We start from the raw sequence: 17,133 nt of genomic DNA, 5'->3' as shown, positions 1-17,133 counted from the left end.
GAGTTGCAATAGTTAAGGCAGTGAGGGGTTCCCTTTTCATTAGATGGTGTTCTGGCACAGTTTGTTGTTCATATATGTAGTCACTTGTATGGTAGGTAATTCTGGGCATAATCGTTACCTGGATGCAGTAGTCTTGGCTTGGATTAAACAGTTTCAGTGAGATGCACGGTGTGACACCCAGAGTGTTACATACCCACTGTTGCTTCTCTTTCGACCGCCACTTTGCTCTCGGGGGTTACTCGCCGCTGTCCCCCGCCCCTCCCCGGCCCCCCGGGACCCTCCAGCTAGCTGTCCCCTCCGGGGCCGGGGTTTTCCGCGGTCCCGCTGCCCTGGGCTCACCAGGCAGCGTCTGGGTTAGCACGGTCCGAGCTGCGGCGCTGCCTCAGTCGCCGCAAGGGTTCGAGATAAAGAGACCAAGAGAGACCAATGGTATGCTTGTCCAGAGAGATTGTATTGCCTGAAGCATTGCAGTGACCAAAGGCCCTGGGCTATTGCCCAGATACAGTTTTATACAGCAAAATTAAGAGATAAGGTCTTAAACAATAGAGACAGTGTTCAGCTAAGGCACATCAGAACCACCCCAGGGGCCAGGTCCAATGGGAACTGCTCAGGGGTGGGGAGAAGGGGGCCTACAGAGGAATGCTGAAGCGGGACTTTCCCGAGACAGTGGAGCATACATAAATGTATCTTTTACCTCAGTTTCTCATTCCCAAAGCCTTTCTAAAACAATGGGGCATACATGAATGTATCCTTTTCCTCAGTTTACCATTCCCAAGGCCTTTCTAAAACAATCCTCTATGCTACCATGCCAGCATGACTGCAACAACCCACTTAGTGTTAGCTGCTGGCAATAGCCAGTCAGCCGGTTTCTTTCTGCCTGTTTCTATTACTCCACAAAGGTATTCTCTTTGTGTTGGGATTTTTCCTATGCATCTCCCTTTCCCTGTTACCTGAGCCAAGGTAAGCCCCGGTGTTGTCTCTTTACCCTTTTTCCACAAACACTGATTCAGATTAGTTCCATTCACTCTTCTGGGCTTTGCAGTGACCCCTATGGCTTCATAAAATGGGGGTCTTAAATTATAGCACAGCCAACAGTCTTCTGTCAGTTTTGGGTTGGTTCTATTTAGGACACTATAACTTGCTTTCATAACCTTCCAGAGTATATTACCCTCCTGGGTTTTTTCTTGTTCGTCTCCTGAAGTGTTTTCATTCTGAATTTTATTCTGGGTCTGATCTCTTTCTTTTGTTTGGTTGGCTAAAACAACCTTCTTTTTTAATAACACTGGGTTTGGCCCTACAGGTTCAGGATCAGGGGGCACAAGTTCCTTCTTTATAAATATTAAGCTACCAAAATTGCCAAAATCAGCCGAATATAAGCGAACGCCCTAAGTTTTTCCAATTAACCATATACTATCCTCTGGCCTTAATGCAGTAATTTGTATATTCCTGCAAATATTTTCTGGGGGTTTATGACCTGTCTAGTAGCCGGGAGGAATATAACCATCTGGCTTCCAGACCACCTTAATGTATGGATCAGGAGTGGGGGGTCCCATGTACTAGCTATTGTTTTACAACCCCAATATGTACAGTAATATTGTCCAGGACTATTGCAATACCCTTTACCAGGATTTGAAGCAGGACACATATAAAACTATGAAACCCAATGGGAACCCTAACCAGTACCTAAGGATGCCACAGGTAACTGCAAAGTGGGAGCTCTAGCTGTAGTATTGCTCCTTATAACTCGTGAATCCTCCCATTTTCCTAAAGTCCACTTGAAAGGTTCATGAGTTGTTACTTCCGCAGTATTACAATATATACAAAGGAAAATCACAAGCAGTAAGCAAATGGCATGTGGGGTCTGGTTTCTCACACTGCAACAATTATACTCTTGAGCCCAAAAACTATTTCTGCCTTTGTTACTCCCAGTCCTGGGGTAGTTCTGCAAATATTGCTTGCGTATTCCATCCTGAGGGCTCCTTCCTCCACACCTGTTTACTCCTCTGCCTCGCCTGTCGACTCGGGTGCTTCGAGCCACAGGGGTACTATCTTCTTGGCAGCAAGAGTATTCTTCAGGAGGGGATTTATGCCCTCTAGTGCTTTGCCACGTGCAATAAGAACGCCAATTTTGATCTTTTACTTCTGATGCGGTACAACTGACCCCTTTTAGGTCTTTCTTACAAAGGCCTTCTATGATCTCTGCCACAAATGGGCTCGGCTCGTTTGTATGGTAGCAGTAATTTGAGAAAATTTCCCACCACTCTTTAGATTCCAATCGGATTTCCCTTCTAGTCACTTTACAGGTCAGTACCCAAGCTGTAATCTCTCTTTGTACGTTCTAACAGGAATTGCAAGTTCCTCGTGGAGGATACTCTCTGTTGCAATGTGACCACCACTGTTCCCCACACACCTTACAGATATAGTATACAAAAGGATAGCAATTACAATTTTGATTTTTACACTTTACTCTTACACTTGAATTACTAATTAGCCCACTATCTAAGTAATATAAGTCTGATGTGTATTTAATCTGATAAGAGTCCATTAGTTTCTCTGTAACTTCAATTTCAGGTTCCCGGGAGGACTGGTTTCTTGCCACACAGTGTTGTTAACTGGTCCTTTTACTCGACTGGCATGTGTCCATCTTCTTTCTGCAGTCCGAATTGCAGTTTCTGTAGTGTGTAACACAAGATAAGGACCTTCCCATTGTGGGGTTAGTGTAGATTCTTTCCAGGATTTTATTAACACATAGTCTCCTGCGTATATTTTATGCATTTTTAAATCTAAAGGGGTTCTTTGCGTAATGATTCTTTTTTCCAAAAGTTCATTGCGGCGTTTCATTAAGGCAATAATATATGAGGTTATTTTATAGTCTTTTAACCGGGGGTGGTCTCGGGGTTCCTCTAAATCATATGGCATCCCGTATAGCATTTCAAAAGAGGAAATCTCAACATCTGCTCTGGGTCTTGTTCTTATGTACAATAGGGCTAAAGGGAGACACTTGACCCATGTCAATTTTGTTTCTATTATTAATTTGGTTAATTGCTTTTTTTAGTTCCCCATTCATTCTTTCCACTCTTCCCGAACTCTGGGGATGCCATGGGGTATGGTATTCCCACTTAATTCCCAGAGCATGTGAGATATCTTCAGTTATTTTGGACACAAAGTGAGGTCCCCTATCAGAATCTATTGTTTCTACTATCTCATATGCATATTTAGAGTCTGTGTATATTGTTCTAATTTTTCCGTTTAATAACCTTAAAGCCCTGAGTACTGCATATAATTCACAAGCTTGTGCAGACCAGGAGTTACTTAGTGGTCTGGATTCAATTACCTTTAAATCTTTTTATGGATTTGCAACTACTGGAAACCGGGCCAAAGTCCTCTTATTTATTTTTCTTAAATCGTGCACCAATCTGTAGGACCCATCTGACTTCTTTACAGGCAGGATGGGAGTATTGAAGGGAGACATACAGGGCTCTAAAAAGCCCTTTTTCCAATAACCTATCTATTTCAGGTTTTAGTCTTAATTTTTCCTCCCTAGGGATAGGGTATTGTTTTATTCTTACGGGTTTGCCAGGATTACTTATTTCTACTGAGAAAGGCTTAATCTGCAATTTCCTCACCGTTTCTGGGGTATACCACACCTCAGGATTAATTTTCTTTTCATCCTCCACCCTTAAAGGGCAGAGCTTTATCTGTAATTCTTTATTTACAACTTCTAAATTAATACCCAATTCTATTATCAGATCTCTCCCTAATAAATTGTAATCTGCTTCAGGTACCAGTAGTAAAGAACCTATACCACATTTGGAATCAGTTTCTACCATCACATCCTTGATAACAGATACCTCAAAGGGCTCTCCTTTTGCCCCAATTACATGTACAGTGTCAGATGACTTTTTACATCCAAGCGGCAAGGCTTGCACTGTGGATCTTTCAGCCCTGGTATCCACTAAAAATTCCATCTCTTGTTGTTGGGGTCCTACTTTTAAGCTTTACCAAGGGCTACTTATGATGTTTCTTTACATACGTAAATAACTCACTTATTTTAAAATATCATAGCTTAAATAATAGTGTGTACACAATGATTTCAAATTACTTCCACAGAAATGCAAGGGGGAAGAATAGTTTTTGTAGTAGACATTTCATAAAATGACTGCACACTAAGCTGAATTTGTATAAGCTGAGGCAGGAATTCACTCTTCTGAGTTTAGATTGTCCTGGCATTATTCCAGCTTAGGGGGAGAGGATGGAGTCCACAACATCATTGATGTGGCTGTTGTCATTTTTAAATGCACGAGGTTTCACAGCATACAGCAGGAAAGCAGAGACTGCATTTGAAGATCATACAAAGGATCAACCAGTTTCTGATTAAGAACACTTTTTTTTTTTTTTTTTCCAGTGTCTTCCCTTAAATGTAGAAAATAAGTATCAAACGAATGAACAGCCTTACTAAGAAATTGTTACAAGCTCATTAACTGTGTTTACATCCAAAATGCATTGAAAGGAAAGGGCTTTTTGCCTTTTAGAAGCAAATGAGCTGAATTACTCAGGTCATGTTTTGCACTCCGGCTGATTTTACCAGTGCAGGCACCAAGGCTTCAACACATGCAGTTCTGACAATGTCTGCAATTACTTGTGAAAACTATTCTTGCACACATTGTTTCCCTGAATCTCAGACCTACTTAAAATAGACATAATGCTCTGGCTGATAGCAATTTCAGTATTTTGAAAGTAATAAGGAAGAACTGCTTAGAAGAAGTTATTTGTGCTGTAACTAACAGTTGTTTACAATGTCTCTAGGCACAAAACCTCATCATCTGTCATTAGCAGACAGTGATTTCCAGTGATGATATCAAAGTACTGGTTATTGAAAGGGAGCTCTTTCTATAGTACACTTCCCTGGACCATGCTCCCTGCTAGGGAGACTTACCTCAATACTTACTTCACTGTGTACCTAAGAAAACAAGTTAAGCAGAGCTCAGAATGAATTGACTAATCTAAGAACTTCAAAAAGCGGCTTCCCAACCTCAATTTCTGTTCCCCCAGACAGTAGCAGCAGCAGTGTGGGAAGTGTCCTGAAAGGGTGGAGGTAGGACCATGTTTGAACAGTAAGTTATGTGACAACTGTACAATTAAATGACAATAACAATACATTAATACTTTTGCATTTAAGAATTGAAGCTGCAGAAGCAAAAGGCTTCTTAAGGAGGGCAAGATAATGTGGTCCATTATAAAAAGCAAGTAAAAGCACTGCCAGCATCTCACCCCATACAGGCTCCACAGCATGTCCCAAAATCTTGAAAAGGCTGAGCAGCTACACTGCAGTGTGGGTGGAAGCAGAAATTTTGGCACTGGAGAGTAATGCAAGAGTGCAGCTGTCCAAACAAGGGTGGTTTACACCATAAGCTCCATCAGGTTGACATTTCTAACCCCACTGCCACCTCTGGGGCTGGCAGTGAAGGGACCTTGCTGCTTCTCTGCTGGCCTGGGGCCTCACACTCTTAATCTTCCTTAAAGGCATTCTCATCCACTATCTGTTGTCTGCATCCCCTCTTCATATGTCCCTTCTTTCCACAGTAGAAGCAGACAATTTCACGACCTCTTCCTTTTCCTTCCCTAGAAATATAACTCTGCTCCCGATTCTCCCTTTGTTCTACATTCCTTGCATGGGAATTAGGGTTAGGCCCTTCCCGCACACTTCCATACAATAATGTATCATTTTAACTTTGTCTTTCCCTTTTCTAGATGGGAAAGCATCCCAATTAATTATCATTAAACCCAAGGGGCTATCCCTGGGAATCTGGGGAAGCTTAGCATGGGTCCCCTCTCCCATGGGACCAGAGGGCTTGCTTTTCCTCTGTCCCATCTTCCGGAGTGCACTCAATTTCTCACACACGTGCTCCCCTGGTTCGTGGCCCAGCCCCTCGCGGGGAATGGAAAACGCACTAATACAGAGTCCGCACTCACTTGGTCTCCACGAGACCTCTCACACACAGCACTCCGAGAAAACCACCCCAAACCGAGCGGGAAACCGGCCTATACTCACGCGTCTTGCGTCTTCGCTGGTTCTTCGTGCACAAAGATTACAGGGGTAACCGGTTCTCTTTTGCCCGTTACTCAATTTAGGTTCGTCGGTGGAGAGCGATCAGAAAGCCTGGGGCAGCCGGGCCGCCATAAGGGCGGGGCGCCTCCCAATCGTCCCGTAGCGACTGATCTACTTCTCCATCCGAGTCACGGCACCAAATTCTTACAAATTGTGACACGGCAATTTGAAGTGTCTTAATTCAATAAAGCAATTTTATTTAAAATTAGCAAGCGAGTAAGGCAGGCAAAATCCAGCGCTGGGCGGCCGGGGAGTCTCCTGCTCCACCAACAGCGCGCAAAAATGTTCTGTCCCAACCTTCCTTTTATCCCCCCCCTTCTCCTTGCAGGCGTGACTCTCCAGATGTAGTCTGAGTCTGGTCATTGTGATAGCTTCTAAGTCTCTTCTTTTGAGATACAGCAAGCAGACCAGATACACACACACCCAGGACTGTAATCTCAACCTCCTTATCACCTTGTAAGCAAATAAGCATTTCAAAGACACACCAGTACATTCTTAGCCACTATCTTATGCAAAACAAATTAGGTTAACATATCACAGTATATTCTTATGCAAACCAAAGTAAGCAAGCATACTACAGTGAACAAATTATCTTTTACTTATCTCACGGAGCAGGAGGTCGGGGCGGTCGCGGCGAAAGTTGGGGTTGCTGTAGTGGAGCCAGCGTCCGGATTCGCCCGGCGCAGCTGAGCCAACGCTGCCCGGCACCTTGTGGAAGCCGTAGAGGTTGAGCTGCCGCACGAAGCTGCCGAAGTGCGACGCCTGGAAGGAGTCCGGGGCCGGCCCCGCCCTCTCACCGCCCGCCCCGGCGGCGTCGCCCGGGCTGAGCAGCTCCCGCTCGAAGAGGGAGCGGTCGATGAGCAGCCCCTGGGCCCGGCTGTCCCAGCGCACGGAGCGGATGCGGGGGCTGTTCGCCAGGCGCCACAGCTTGGCGGGGAAGGTGCTGGCGCAGAGCCCGGCGGGCAGCGGCAGCTCCGCCATGGCACCGATCGCCGAGTGCCGCTGCAACGGCCGCAGCGCGACGGCCGCGGCTGCGCCGGCGGCGCGCGGCCTGAGGGGGGCGCTGCGCTCGGGCCCCCGGCGCGGGCCGGGCTCGGCGCGGCAGGGGCAGGTGCAAACCCTCTCTGTGCCTGGCTGCAGCCATCCCTCCGCCTGTGCTTTGCAGCCCAACCCCAAGCCGGCAAGGGAGGAAAATAAAAAAGCTGCTTCCCAGGCAGTTGGCCTCCTGCAGCTCCTGAGGCCCGGGGTTATTCCTGCCCAAGTCCAAGACTTCTCAATTTCCCTTTGTTGAACGCCATCAGATTCCCCTCAGGCCAATTCTTTAGTCTGCCAAGATCCCTCTGAACGGCAAAAGCATTTGAGCTATCAGGTGCTCTTGCCAGTTTCATATTGTCTGCAGACTTGCTGAGGGTAAACTGCTCCTCCAGCTTGGCCATGAATGAAGACAGTAAAGAGTATGTGCCCCAGGATCAGGCTCTGGGGGTCAGAGCACTCCTGACTTGCCTCCAGCTTTACTTTGTGCCAGTCCTCATCCATTTCTTCAGTCTTCCTTGCTGGGCATTTTGGCAATTTCTGTTTAAGCATTCTCTAGGAGACACTCAAAGGCTTGGGTAAAGCTGGGGTAGACATCATCCATTGCTCCACCCATATCCTATCAGCTTGGCTGTCTAGCAATTCCAGCAAAAATAACCGGTAAGAAAAATGAAGCTCTAAATACAGTCTATTAAATTCTTCTTTCTGCTGCTATTCTATGCCACAAGAAAGATCTTGCTTTCTTTCCACTACTAGAGAGCAGATAAACAAAAACCAAAAACAAAAACAAAAACAAAAAACCCAAGAAAAAAATTCTCCTTAATAGAATATAATTAAGCCTATTTTTCAGAAGACACATAACATAAATTTATTTTCAGGATTAGACTGAGATGAAAGGATTTGAGAGCTTCCAGAATTTTAATATTTTTGTTGCCTCTGTTTGAAAAACTGTTAGAACACGGTGAAGACATACTGCTTTTGAAAATCTCATTCTGAAGTTTTGCATGTTTGCAGTCCATATAAAAGTACCTACAAGAATTGTTGTGGTGTTTTACTTTGGTTTAGGGGTTTTTGCATGTGTGTGAGGCTTAAATGCGTCATAAAGTTCTTGTGCGTTGATGGGGCTGTAGAGTGCCCTCCACGGGGATCTCCTTGGCTATGCACGAGCCCAGAGACCAGCACATGGCACCTCAGGCCGAGCGCAAAGGCAGCACAGCATGATCTGCAGGGTGCTCTGTAACAATAGGCACTTTGAGCTCTTGTCCAGTGTGCAAGAACTACCTCTCCTTCAGATTCTCCTAAAAATGCACACTCTTCTTGTTTTGTATGATGCAGCTCTCCTAAACCTATCTTGCACTGTATCTGCATGAGCATTCACACAGATGTTTGCTAAAACAATTCTGTTCCAGCTGAAAAGCACTGGGTATGTTGTGCCCTGAGCAATAGCAGTAGATAAATGGACCTAGAGAGACTTTGGGAGCAGAAACAGCATTAAGTCCACGACAATATATAGGTGTGAAAATAGAGAAATCCACCAATTGTTGCACAGCCGACACATCTCTACTAGGTTCTGCAGAATGGCAGCAAATAATGCACAGGTATTGAGATAATGAACTGCTGCTGCACTTACTTGTCATCCAGCAGAACTGTGGGAGACAGGGATTGAAGGTGACTTTGGAACAGGAAGAAGAAAGGGACACATTCCAGATGGAGACAGAGTGGCACTGCTCTGTTGACCCAAGCAGAACAGGGAACAAGTTGGAAACTAATAGGAAAAAAGAGTTTTTGTAAAAGGAAACCACGCTATATAGGCATTAGTGTTCTTTCCACAGCACACGGGGCTTAGAGAATGAATATAAATCCGATTTAAATATTCCTGCAAAGTGTTATAAAAAATCCTTTACATGGGGTTATTTACACAAACATACCTATGAGCAAATAAAAGACCAGCACAACTACATGTATCATTAAGCAGGATAATCTGTAGATTCTCACATTAACACTTGCATATTTATATATGATACTTCCAAACATTAAAGATTTTTGTTCTCCATTTGCTCCTTTAAAACTCACAAAATGTAGCAAAATTCTCTTTTAAAACTACAGAGTCTGCTGCGTGCCAAAGAAAGCCATTATTTGCTCGCTCACAATCATTTTTCGCTGTCTCTTAAGAGTCATGGATGCATTAACTGCTTATCTAAACTTGAAACAGTTCATGAGTCAGTCTGAAGATAAAATAAATATTACTGAGCCAATTTGAAAGGAATTCATGTCTTCTGCCTCTAAAAGCTGAAGGTCTGTATTTATTACATGACAGAATTAAGTCTTGATACCTAATAAATGGGAAAATATGAAATATACTGACTAGATCACCATGTTTCAAAGGGACCATTGCATTTTAGTCTTACCTGACCAAATGAGTGATCAAAGAGAGTAAGGACTGGTCAATTACAACAAAGTAGATGAAAGAGACGTCTAGGTGTGGTGCAGCTGGAGTAGCAAATGAAGTGTGTAAATTTTGAAGTTGGGAAGGGATTCCAGATCAGATGATTTTAACATAACATTACTAAATGCATGATCTTCAAACAAACACATTGGCAACAAATATGGCATAAGAAATGTTGCTATTCCTTGCATTGAGCAAAGGATGGGGAGAAGGAAGCATGGAGTTTTCAGGAGTATCCAAATAAAGCACTGTGTTCTGGATCAATATGGTATTTCCATGGAATTTTCATGAAGCAAAAACACTAAGTGGAAGACTTTTCTCCCATTTAATTTTTTACTAAAATTCAGGGAAAGGTACTATTTTGGAGTAAAAACTTTCACATTGAAACACGAGTGTGCAGAGAGATTTTTAAGTCTGGGCCAATGACAATTCACTGTTGAAAATCCAAGTGTAAAATTTTTCAAATTAAATGACCCAGGATGTCCTTCCGGTGAACCTTGCCTCTTCTGGCTCATTCCTGAAAATGGTAGGCAAAGAGGTTGCCACAGAAATGAAAGGAGCAACAGGGGTACATCCCTACAAGGCAACTGTAGATCTGAAAGGACTTGGGAATGAGAGGGACATCAGTGAGCCACTCGTGAGTCAAACTGTTAGTGAAGAGCCCTTTCCCAAAAAGATGGCAGCTTTTCTCAAGGAAGTTGAGCAGCAGGATATTATGGCTCAAGTAGCCATACACAGCACGGACAGGGCGGCTCCCAGGGCTGGGTGGGCTCTGCACGGCAGGGCCAGGTGCAAACCCTCTCGTTCCCTGGCTGCAGTCGTTCTTCTGTCTTTGCTTTGCAATACAGCCCCAGACCACCAAGGCAAGTGCAGGAGCTTCCAGAAAGGTCCAAACTGAGAAATCCCATCCAAAACTCTAGCTCTTTTCCAGTGAAAACAAAATCATTCTCATTTCTGCATAGCCAAAGTCAGGAAAAAGGTCTTAGTCTAAATAGTTTCCTTATTTGTTAGGGGTTGCAAACAGAGTTCCTGGCTTCCAGGCAGACAGGTCAAATGGGAGAAGGTGAAATGATGAAGAGACTTGAAGACGTGCTTTTCTTTTGGACACACTCCAGCCCCTCAGTGTCCTTCCTGAATTGAGGGGCGAGAACTGGACACAGCACTCGAAGTGTGGCCTCTCCAGTGCCGAATGCAGGGGGACGATCACTGTCCTGGCCCTCCTGCCACACCATGGCCAGGACAGACCATTGATGTTTTGCCCACATTCAGCATCTGTGACGCCCTTGCCCCCCGGTCCGGCCGGGACACGGCTCCATCCAGGGGCAGGCAGGGAGGCGGCCGCTCCGCCGGGGCCGCGTGTGGGTGAGGCAGCTCTGCCTGCGCCGCCGTCCTTGGTGCGGGGTCGGTGCTGGCTTTGCCGCTGCCGAGGGGCGAGCGTGAAAGGGCGGCCGGACGGGGCGGCGGCGGCTCTGTGGGGAGGGCCGGGGCCGCAGAGAGCCGGGAGGTGCCGTGCGGAGGACGGAGGGGGCGCTGGGGGCTGCAGGCAGCGCACACCCGCGGAGGGAGGGACGGGCCCGCGGCGTGTCCGGCTGGCGCTGTGGGAGGTGCCGGGTCAGGGGCAGGACCCCCGCGGGATGCGGGAGAGCGGAGGAGCTCTGGGAGCGGCTGGTGTGTGGGGGAAGCTGAATCGCAGAATCGCAGGGTTGAGGTCACCCTGTGCAACCCCCTGCCAAGGCAGAGTCACCTGGAGCAGGTGGCAGAGGAACACATCCACATGGGCTTGGGATGTTTCCAAAGGGTCCACACTTTCCTGGCGTCAGGAAAATCCGCAAACGCTGGGGTTTATGTCCAGAAGGGTGACAAATTAGTCCCTTCACCTTTATTCTAATAAAGGGAGAAAAGGCAACTGGGGCACATGACCATCGGGTTTTCTCTTGGTGTTTCAGAGGGCACAGCCTCCTTTTATCCTAAACTCCAGGCTGCAGTTTGCCCCCTGCCTTTCCCCTTTGCCTGAGGTACAGCCTTCCTGAACCGCCTATACCATATCCCCCCTTGAACCTCCTGTTCTACCCCAAAGTTCTGAAGTTCAGGCTTGTGCAGACCCACTTGTTTATCTCAGGAGCCAAACTGTGTGAGTTCTGCAACAAACGTGCTGCCTGAAGTCAGCAGAGACATTAAAACCCCATTAATGTCCCTGCCATTCAATTACTTGTAATCAGTATCAACCATTAAATTATTTGTAAAGACATTAGCACACATCTTTCCTCTCAATCCCTCCTCTTCTTACTTCTCAATTTGTCTTCACAAACCCTAGCTATTATTAACCCTTCTTCACAACGTGGACCGTTTGAAACACCCCCTGACGACTTTTCCTTGTCTGGTCCCTGCACCAAATATGGGAAGTAAATACAGAGAATAAAGTAGATAATTACAGTTCATATTAACTGTATGTATTAACCCATTAATCACTAGAAGTCTTTGTCCATGGCTACTGATAGCCTAGGTCTCCCATGCTTTTCTTCCAGCTGAGATGTCCAAATCTTTGGGGCTTTCAAGACTTTGACTTGAATATGATGGGTCCATCCATGTTCAGATCTCCTGGCTGCTCTCTCTGAAATCCCGGTTGGATGTTATGAACAGCAAAGTCCAAAGGCAGTGTTGGTGCTAACTGGGCTTCCTGTCAAAGAGATTTCACAAGACATGGCATCCTGGCTACGTACTAGTTCAAATATAGATCTTCTCCTTTCTGCCACCTTGAAAATGGACAAGTTAAGAATCTCAAACAATTCAAAGGGGAATAATTGAATATTCCCATGGCTTTGGCTCTCATTCTTGCCAAAGCTAATGGCTAAAGCTGTACCTATGGCATCTTAGTTTCTGTCACCAGCTTCAAAGGGTGTTTATTCCTCCATTCATCCTTTCTACTTGACCTGAATTCTCAGGGTGCCAGGGAGTATGGAGGTCTCGCTGAAATCTCAAAGCAGCCATAATCCCTTGAAGGATCCCCCTGTATAATGAGTTCCCCCATCAAAATCCACTGCCTTCATAATCCCATCTGCAGAAACCATTTTTTAACTGATTGTTATGCATAATTTATGTAGCTATTGGCTTTTGCTGTTACTGGCTTTAGTAAATTATTTTTATATAGTACAGTTTGTAACCTCTTTTTAACTGCTTTTGATACAGTATAATTTGTCAGCTTTTTATGGTTAATACCCTATTCCTTGTGTAGATTGTATATCTTGGTGTGATATATATTATAGTTTAGTCTTTCACAAAATATTAAAATAGAGGTTATGTAATGTGTATTATAACATTAACTTTTGCAGAAGTAATTGTAACTGTGAAATAAGAACTACTGCCTTTCATTGTTGTAACTAGTTGACAAGTAGTGAAATAGCTGATGTTGATTGGAAGTACTTGTAAAAATGGCTAGAACTTCTAGAAAGAGCAAGGAGGAATCTACCACTGACCCTTTGGCTATCAGTAATTCTAAACACAGACCACTCAGGGCGTTGCCATGAAATAAAATTCAAGACTCTCAAAATCACATCTGCATTGTGGCATGTATTGTAAGAAGATTAGGTCAGATGAACAGATATACAGAATAAATAAATGGACTCCACAACCTGGGGTAGTTATGAGTTGGGTTTGTATTGCCAGCACTGAGCACACGGGCAGGTGAGATATTATCTCTCTAAAAACTTGTGCTCTGAGCCTCAGTCTGGCCCACACCTTTATTCACAAAGGTGTTCTATATGCAATACATTCCACAACTCTTCATGCATATTCAACCTGTCCTTGCCTTTCATGCTAAATAGGTCCACACCCTTCTAGGCATGTGAGGTTTGCTCTGGTGGTCCTGCAGGTGGTCTCTTGAGGCTGAAAATCGTGGTCTTCTTCATGATTGAACTTTTGAATTTTTCTTTTTTGGTTGTGCGCTTTTGGTCTTTTGGTGCTGATCTGAGTAGTCCATCAGTCTTGATAGGCTTAGGGACAGAGGAGCTTCTTTATCTGGGTTCTTTGCATCCTTAGACATTGTTCTTTATGCAAGAAGCTTTAGAAATTTGCATTTTCTTTTGCTCTTTCTACTATAGCAGAGGTTTCTTAAGTAAAAGGTTAAAATTCAACACATAACTCTATGAGCTAGAATATGAATGATTAATTAATTTTGTTAACTTAGGTGAATTCTAAAAATCTCTTCTTCAAGGGGTTGAACTAAGATAAAAAATTCCTGGAACATGTGCACTCAAAGGAATGTGTGAATCTGCATAATTTTCATGAATATATATTTGACTAATACAATGAAAAAGTATGTAAGCGTTTTATAGTTAACCGTGTGCATGTGTGTGGATATTCTCAGTTCAGTCAGAGAGAAAAGAGAAAGAATTCACCTAGGCCTAGCCTGGGAAAGTTAGGAGAAGGAATGAAAGCAATTATTATCTGTCTTTCTGTTCATGTTGTTTGTAGATATGTTCTACCACAGTGTGCCATTCATAGTGCACCAATGGAGTGAAAGGTTTTCACTTTGAGACCAATCATATTTCACCTTAGCAATCCTGGTTATAAAAAAGGAATGCTACTTGTTAATAAAGATTATTCTTTGCCTTCTGAAGATGGAGTCTCCTAATTTCCATCCCTGCCTCAGCAGCGACACATGTGGCTCTGCACCCAGTGCTGTTACTTTTGCTTTATCCCATATTACACCTTTAAAAATTTTAAAGAATGGGCCTCATTTCTCACACTGATCAAACAGTTGCTGAAGCTGCTAGAAACTCTTCTGGCCACTCTGCCAGCCAGCATACCTCTACCAGAGGATATCTAAGTGCTCTTGCCCAGGGCATCTCAGTAAAATACACCCAACATCCCTGGAAAGGATATAGAGCCCAAGGTTATTTCCCTGCTTTGCAATCTCCTTTGTAGCCTGGCTATTAATTGTAGCCAGGTGTGGCACCTTCTCAGCGGCCACTGAGTATTAGAGTGCCGGCCAGCAGTCCCCCGGAGTGGCCGCCTCTGGGTCTCTAATGAGATTACCAGGTGGTGGTGTGTGCAGCGGCGGTGTGGGTGACGCTTGCACAGAGGTGTCACGAAGATCCAAGACAGAGGGACAAAGGAGATGACACTTGTATGTGGTCCAAGGAGATTTTATTCCACTAACCGGGTCAGGGACAAGAAAAGAAACATCCAAAGAAAATGGGATCTGGCTAGAATTTATAAATGGTGTCAGTGTGAAGGGGTGGCAACATGGGATAACCAATGGGAACAGATTAAAATATGATTAAATCATAGGTTACAACCAATGGGGAAAAGCAGGAAAGGGGAGAAGCCTCAAGGGACCAACCAACTACACGGACAGGGGTGATTGATAGACAACTTTTGAGAACAAAATGGGGATAGCTACAATGACAGAGAGGGGAAATAGGCAGCACAGCTTGGATTGACACATCTATTTTAGGGTGAAAGGGGAGGAACAGAAAGATTGACATGCAGAGTGACAGCTAAGTGGAGGGAAAACGTAAGAGTAAACCACCTGGGAGAAACCATTATGAGGGGAAGGAATACAAGGAACATGCCAAACAAAACTTTCTAACAATAAACTTCTAACTCACGTAATAAAACACTGCAAAATCTTACAAAACACACACACACCACATCTCCCCCTTCTATGTTTAATATATTCAATGGAACCTTGGGGAAAGATGAAGTTGTGGTCATTAGACCTCAGTGCCGTCTTCTCTGTTCCTTTCCCCGAACCATTCGTTTTCCGCAGTGAAAGCAGCAGCGACCACGATTTTTGAAGCTGTAGAATTGGTGATGATGGTGGAAATTATTTGCTTCAGAATTCCGAATGCTAACGAAATGAAGAAGATAACAACGAGATATGTCTTTTATAATGGATACCATCCATCTGGAAAGGGTTCAGTTTTTAAACATGTCCCTAAATCAGTCCTCGTTTTTTTGTTGTACACTGCCAATCAGGCTCTTCATCTCTCAGATGGACACATGGACACTTTGGCTCTTTGATGACAAGTTGAAGCAGCATAGCCCCTCAAACTCCTGACACCCATGCCCGTGTGCCAGCAGCAGAAAATCAATAGCTGCCCGATTTTGTAGGGTAGCTTTCCTGGTTATTTCCTCGTCTTTGAGGAGGTTACTTAAGGCCATTGATATTAAATTCGCCTGCTTCGTCATCCAACACTCGAGATTGCCTAATTCACTTACTGCTTTGGCTGCCGCCACCCATGGTAGGAACACATGGATGGCAACCCTTTTTGATTTTGCCCAGTGGTAAATTTCAGCATCGCAATGTTCATCAAATTGACTTGCACTCAGTTTAGTAAATTTTGCTCTATTTCTTGCTTGCCAAATTGGAATTTGGGTCCTGTTGGGGGAAGCAAGGGAAAGACGCCCCAGAGCGCATGGACTTCCAAGAAGGCGAGAGGGGATTCCTGGATACGCCCGATCTCCACAAATCAGAAACATTCCTTGGTCTAACTTACTGGTGTAAGAGTTGTCAGTTGAGGGAGCACCCACCTTGGTGACGTACTGGCACCATTGATTTGCCTGAAACTCAAGCTTATGTTGCCTTACATTGTGGCACCCGGGTCCTGTGACCACTGAGAGTGCCACAGTGGAACAGGAGCCGGATAGCTAAGATGATGCTTCCACTGATGGTGGGAGGACACTCAGGCAGCTTTGATTTCTTGAGGGTTTATTATGAGGAAGGCAAAGTCGGGGGTGAAGGAAAGCAACCACTCAAGAAGGGAGGTCGCTCTGAGAGCCCTCAGCTGAGGGTGGGGTAAAGTATTTAACAGCAACAGGGAAGGAGGGTCAGGGTGTACAACAACCAAAGAGGGAAAGGTTCAAGGGCGGAGGGCAGGAGAAATGATAGGGTAACAACCAATGGGGACAAGGGGAAGCAGTGGCTATTAGGAAGGAACCAATGGGGGTACAGAGAAGAAGGAAAATTTTGGAACTGAGGGATGGCTTACATAATGATGGACAGCAACAAAGGGAAGGTATAACAAAAGATTGACATTGGGGGAGGCAGGAACTGACACATTGGTTGCCTTCCATGGCATCTCAGGGGGACTGTTCCCAGAACCCTCTCCCACGTTACATCTTCATATAGATCGCGGCAGAAACTGGGCTCGTAATCAAAGTGAACACAGAAGGTGGCTTTCGCAGAGCCCAATAATTCAAATTCTTGGGGCTCTGCATCAGCGTAGCGCAGATCGTAGACCCATTTCTGCCCAGAGCACCAGAGGGTGCACAATGGGTGTTCTAGCAGTGTTGACAAGCCCCCAATACCTGAATATTTCAACCCACTTGTTTGGAGGGTTCTTGGTGTTGATTTGGGCTTGGAGGGTGCGCAGGAAGGTGGGATACTCCTCCAACTTAGACGGAATCCCCACTAGGCAGGTGGACATTGGATTTTTCTGCTGTGGAAAGGATTTTCTTTCATTGTGGAAAGGCACAAATGATCTTGCTGGAGGGCATGGGCCAGGGTTAGCCATACATTTTTCTGGGGCTGCGGGGCGATCCA

At 44.9% G+C, this 17,133-nt stretch overlaps 1 long non-coding RNA gene across 1 annotated transcript; it reads right to left on the bottom strand.

Moving 5' to 3' along the window:
* Positions 1 to 432: 432 nt before the first annotated feature.
* LOC146763718 (uncharacterized) lies at positions 433 to 6,947 on the bottom strand. The gene is made up of 2 exons (XR_014951274.1): positions 6,053 to 6,947; positions 433 to 2,672 (listed from the first exon to the last, which is right to left on the bottom strand). It is a non-coding gene; the product is annotated as an uncharacterized LOC146763718 (long non-coding RNA).
* Positions 6,948 to 17,133: the final 10,186 nt, after the last annotated feature.

This window comes from Lonchura striata, chromosome Z (assembly GCF_050655825.1).
Source record: "Lonchura striata isolate lonStrDom1 chromosome Z, ASM5065582v1, whole genome shotgun sequence".
NCBI lineage: Eukaryota > Metazoa > Chordata > Aves > Passeriformes > Estrildidae > Lonchura > Lonchura striata.
The sequence above is the reverse complement of the archived record's forward strand: the minus strand, read 5'-3'. Positions and strand labels throughout refer to the sequence as shown.